Source organism: Pseudomyrmex gracilis, unplaced genomic scaffold (assembly GCF_002006095.1).
Source record: "Pseudomyrmex gracilis isolate BER0280 unplaced genomic scaffold, ASM200609v1 scaffold_16, whole genome shotgun sequence".
NCBI classification, from domain to species: domain Eukaryota; kingdom Metazoa; phylum Arthropoda; class Insecta; order Hymenoptera; family Formicidae; genus Pseudomyrmex; species Pseudomyrmex gracilis.
The window spans coordinates 101,465-107,464 of NW_018020600.1; the positions used below are offsets into that span (position 1 = coordinate 101,465).

At 36.1% G+C, this 6,000-nt stretch overlaps 1 protein-coding gene across 2 annotated transcripts in view; it reads right to left on the reverse strand.

The window, feature by feature from the left end:
• LOC109864034 (tachykinins) overlaps positions 1 to 6,000 on the reverse strand; it is a 34,175-nt gene that overhangs the window by 12,631 nt on the left and 15,544 nt on the right. The gene's annotated exons all lie outside the window — the stretch shown is intronic.

Consider the following 6,000-nt stretch of genomic DNA (forward strand, 5'->3'; position numbering starts at 1 on the left):
ACCACATAATAGCAGATACATTCTTACACCGCGTATGCAGAACATCTCGATATGATCTGAATTTGTTTTCATATGTGAATTTATATATAAGTTACGCATAGGTCTCAATCAGAATCGATGTTTACACAAAAAAACCTAGATTCAAAAATGTCAAAAAGGATCAAAAAGGGATCTTTTTTTAACCTTACGCTGTCACGGATCTTAGAGTCTTACGAACAATCAACATCTCAGCTGATATGTCGATAAGACACATTTGAATCTAAATTACGATTTGAAGAAACGTGATGTTTTTCGCTTTGTTTGATACATTTTTAAATTTCGCGTCGCTACATCGAGATTACATTCTGATACCGCAACGTGATTTTCTTCATTTCATCAAAGTGATATTTTAAATAAAAATAATGTCAAAAAATGAAAAAATAGATCAATCCTATAATAAGAACAATCAGGAAAATGTTCACTGGTTGAAGAGTTACAAAGAGCACTGCAAAACCGATGATCTCAAAAGTCTCAAGAACAAAGATATATTAAATTACATCAAGGACATCAAAGAGAAGTGTCGCCTTGAGGTAAGCAGCGGCGATGAAGATTATGCCGGTACAAAAAGATCCAGTGACTGCAGCGTAAGGTGTTCAGATACAAAGTTTAGACCATCTAAGAAAGAAAAATCCAAAATACTCTTAAAGAGAAATAAAAATGTAGTTTCTCGAGAGAAAAGAATAAAACGATCTTCCACTCGTTTCACAAATTCTTGTAATTATTGCTGCTCCTCACGAAAATCTAGTTCATGCAAAGAACACGTTCTTACCAATAAAGAGAATTCTGAAAGAAAGGTAAATACTTTTGTTAAATCTATTCGTCATTATCCGATCTTATCAAGCAAACAAAATTCTCACAAATACGGCGAATCTTCACCGAGATTCTACAGTTCGTATTCCCAAAGAAACCACAAAATATGGCCATCAGTGATCAAAAGAACTAGTTTTGATGTCGTTCAAAACACCATTCCTGATTCTACAGTTAACGAGTCACGAAGTACTAACAGAAAATCCGCAACGAATGTTCGCACATCGAAATCACTGCACAGAAGACGACTCGGAGATTCTACTTACGCAAATATTTACTCGAACATCATGTGCATCGAAAGGCAACGAAGAGATCCTTACTATCGCGTCTACGAGCGAGCAAAGAATACTCAGATGATGGAAAAATTAGAGAATGACATTAGTGACTTCACGGCGCAACAGCCACTTGATGAGTTTCATTCTGACGGAAATGCGACTGATAAATTAGCGCATTCTTACCTGACAGCTACGAGAAAAAAAAGATATAAAGAGTATCCTTATACCTTCCGGTATCGTTATCCTTTGAGAAGATCTGAGCAACCAACTTGTTGGGATTTGAGCTCGCGATCCAACAGGTTGTCAACGTGGCCGCTTGAAATTAGTTCGCAAGAACGGGCCTCGCAACTACGAAGAAAAGTAGAATTCCCACTTCGAGCGTCCAGTCCTATTATTGGAACATCGATCAATAGAAGTTACCGACGAGAAAAACCAAATAGGTACAAGACCGACGCCAATCAGCGGCGACAAGAGCCGCACCTTTCGGAGAAACGTGGTTCGCTATATTATCTTGGGCCGAGAAAAACCGACAGATTGTGCAAAATGACACGCGAAAATAGCTGCTTCAAAGATGTCGAGCGGGACGAGATGGAGAAGTGCTCAGAGATGTGTTGCTGCTGTCTGTTGGAAGACGTGAACGATCCCATTCAGCGTAATTATCCGCCGCAACGCGAGAGCGACAAATGTCGTGAGGTTCGAATAGGCAAATTAATCAGTTACGCTGAAGATCAAGAAACCGAAGAAGCTCTGTCCAAGCCGAAACAGTCGCGCAACAACGATGAAGCAGCGTCTGACTTCGATTTGTTGGAAGAAAATTCGCGCGGTGAGACTGTGACGTACGACAAATCGGCGTTCGACAGATCCGACAGAGCAAAGAATTACAACGATAAGATCGAAGATTCGGAGCCGCGCGTATCACTTCCAGATGATCGAGCGTATCGAGAGCGCCGTTTGAGCGACGAATTTAACGACCATCTGAAAGAAAAGCGGGAGTCGCGAGAAAAGATTAGCAGAGGTGAACTTTCCCGTGAGATAAAAACTTCTGAAAAGCTCGCGTTAAGGGATTCCTCGAGATGCGGCGTCGCAGAATTCACGTGCGACTGCAGGGAACCGTTCCACGATTTACCGGCGTGTTTCACCGGTTCTTGCACGTGCATCGGAAATAACGAGGACGCTGAAAAAGATGACAGCGATTCGTGGGTATCCACGGTCTGCTCTTGCTGCTGCTGCTGCTGCTGCTGCTCGTCATCAGCTTCTTCTTACAATGAAAAGGATCCCGTGAAGAAACTCGAGTCTTTTTGCGAGAAGGTAAAGGCAATGAATCGAGATATGTTTGATAAGCCATTGACTTATTACGACGCAGCGAGAACCAACACGCAGCAATATTACAACGGTGGCGATCGGCGAAATCAATCGGCGATCGGCAATCGAACAGCGAGTCAAGAATCGATCGAGAGAAAATGGTTAGAAAATCATCTCTGCCGGAGGCTTGGAAGACCGAAATACGATAGGATCAAATTGGAGAAGATACTGATTTATCCGCCGCGAGGTGAAACCGGGCAGCCTTTAACACTTTACAAAAAATCATCGAATATAAATTGCCGGGTTAAAGGTGAAGCAAACGCGGGCTTTCGCTATAGCGTAACGTACGTGCAAAAGTTCGTGAGTCCTTTATGGATGCCTGATCTGCAGCCGGAAATCCCTTCGCAAGAAATAGACGAAGAATGCGATTGTTCTGCTGATTACGGCTGAATCAGCAATCGATTGTGTTTGATTATGTTCTATCAAAAATGAATTTTTTTTAGATATGTAGTGACATAACAATTGCATTGCTACTGTATTGCCCGGTGAATGCGCTTTCGGGCTTTTCATAAGGTTTAGAATCGTCGTAGGATTGACTTTGATAGTCATAGTCGATTATGTTCCATCATTAGCAGTTGCATGTGAGTTTATAGGGACAATTGTATAGTATTATTTTCTTCGATAACTACAATTTTTAGAATCTTTTTGTGCCTGTAATATTAAAAGAACTTTTTTAATAAACAATTTTAACAATAGAATGTCAAATCTTTTACGATAAATGTTCTAACAAATTTATTGTCGTGCATAGAAAATAAATCGTGCTTGATTAATTAATGCCGCTAATTAATGTCATTTTGTCATTATCGATAATTACACTTCGTAATGTTCATTACCGTCTGTCGTCAAGTGTTTTTCCAATATACCTGAATAACGGCTTCATAAAATAAGTTCAATATTCCAAGCGTTTTCTACATTTACGCGTTTTTTTATTCAAAGTTAAGCAGAGAAGATAAAAAATATATTGACAAAATGCAAACAATTGACATTGCTAACTATATTATTGTGTTGCGCATACAAAATAGAGCGGTAAACCCGAGTAAGAAGAATAATTTTGACACGTTAATTGTCAATCATTCTTCGAAGATCTAGTTATATTTGTTGAAGAAAATAATATATTTTTTATTTATCTTTATATTTGAAAATGGAAATCTTTGTATAATATATACGCTTAATAAAACGCAATTGCTTCATGATAGAATCTATTTTACGATGATTTTATACATTTAAAAGAAAAAATGTATAATTTCTCTCAAACATATACGCAAACAGTTAATACATATGAAATATATTTTATTTGTACAAAGTGAGATATACTCCGATAATTTATTTGTCAATTTTATTTTTTCTTTGCACATCCACTACCCACGCGAATTCCTGGCGCTATCATTTATCTGAATGAATAAGTATAGATTTTAACAGCATCCTACGCGCACATGTCCCAAAATGAAATGAAATTTACTTATGCAGTATTAATGGAGGCTAGCGACATACTGTGGAAAGCTCGGCGAACAAATCAAGCTTTTTCACTGAATGAATACTTCAAAATAAATGACTTTTCCTATTTATTCGCCACGCTTGTGAAAATAGCATAACAACACTGTCTCGTTTTTCAATGCAATTACAATTATTTATACAATTAGTTTTCAACTTCTTTATCTCGACAGATATTATTGTACCTTACTAATAAATATATTGTCTGGACTTGATATAAACATTTTTATCTCTTGTCAATGTAAATTAAAACTTTATGTATCTTATAATACACGCAAGTATACAAGGTACATTTAAACGTGTTGATCGTATTGCACGGGTACACAGGTGTTTTCACAAAAATCGACTTACAAGAACATTAAGGTAGAACGAACTCTCCGGAGACAGATCTCGAGCTGCTATTACTTCTATTTAATTTTGGAAAACACCGAGATAAAATACACAGAAATCTTTTTTAAGAGTGCACAGTAGCTTACATAGGAAATGAGAAACTCAGGATAAATCCGCTGCTCAATATATATATGTATGTATACATATATTTATACGAGAAACAAAAAAACGTTTTAGTATACTTTGTAAACAATTTTTTTAAACAATTACTGAATTCTTTTTTACATCCTCTTTAGTATTATTTTCGCATTTGTTTCGGCGTTCTTGTTACATCGATATTTTGTACAGGTGGATCTGTTTGAAGTATTCGAACATATTCACGTGAAAACTAGTTTTCTTTGACAATTTTGTGGAGCGTGACTTACCACAGCAACAGCATAAAGCTACTTTGAGAATTGTTTCTTGTCGCCATTTGAAAAAGACAAAAGAGAATTTGCATGCGTTGATTTTTAGACGCGACTATTTCGTGTATGTGTGTATGTATGTTGGTGTTCAATTCTGCAGGTTTTTCTTTTCTCTCGTTTCTATTATTATTCCGCATGTGAAACGATTTTATGAGAGAAATATCGAAGCAAAGCTAACGGCGACTAGCATAAAGGAGTTAAGTCTTTAATGAGATTGCGTCGAGCAATTTTTATCTATTGGTCGATAAATGAATGAACGCTGCTTTTATGTACTCAGTTTTCAACCTTTTAAAGATGATCCACGACCGAAAAAAATTTGACCAGCTTTTCTCTAACTATAAATTACAAACAATGTTTTTTTTGTTATTAACTTACGTAGTGTAATAATTATTTTGAAATATTTAATTCTATTAACATTAACGAAATAATATATCATTCCTGAAACACATTCCGATTTGGTAACTTTAAATATAAATTCATGTCACGTGCAATAAATTAAATCCCTGCAGTTATATGTTCGCCACGTTGCATGCTACAATTGTCTCGAAACTAGAGAAAAGGGTGTTCTACGATAAAATCGACAGTGATAAATACACGACGGTGCATCTCGCATAAAAAAATAAAAAAATAAAAAAAAAATAGTAGATTGATCCGGTTGCTCGCGTCTGATACTGTATTTTTTAGTGTGTTCTTTAATATATAGAACTACGTATTTATACCTTCCATTTTACAAAAAGAAAAAAAAATAAAAATACACACACAAATGTTGCATAAATAATTCTCTTAAAGTTTACACACTTCTGCAGTAACAATATTTTTATTATCGCTATCGAAATATTTTTTCGACAACGTCGAATATTTTTAACGATAAATATAAATATGCCTCAGCTTACATTGTTATTTTTTTCCATTGGAGCGTGTACTGAGAAAACATTTTCTTTTGATTATATGAATATCTATAAATATTGAAAATAATGGAAAGACATGCAGGACGTTTCTGCGTTAAAATACATTTATGTATGTGTATATGTATATACCTAGCGTGATTCGTGATATCTTATATATATCGTGATATATACAGGGTGTTTCAGAACTATGGGATCAAACTTCTAGGGGTTATTCAGTGCAACAGTAGAAAACATTTGAGTATAGGGACCCATGTCCGGAAAAGTGTCACTACCGCACTACGGCCCTAAGACGCGTTAAAATTTAGAAAGACGATGAATTGCCTA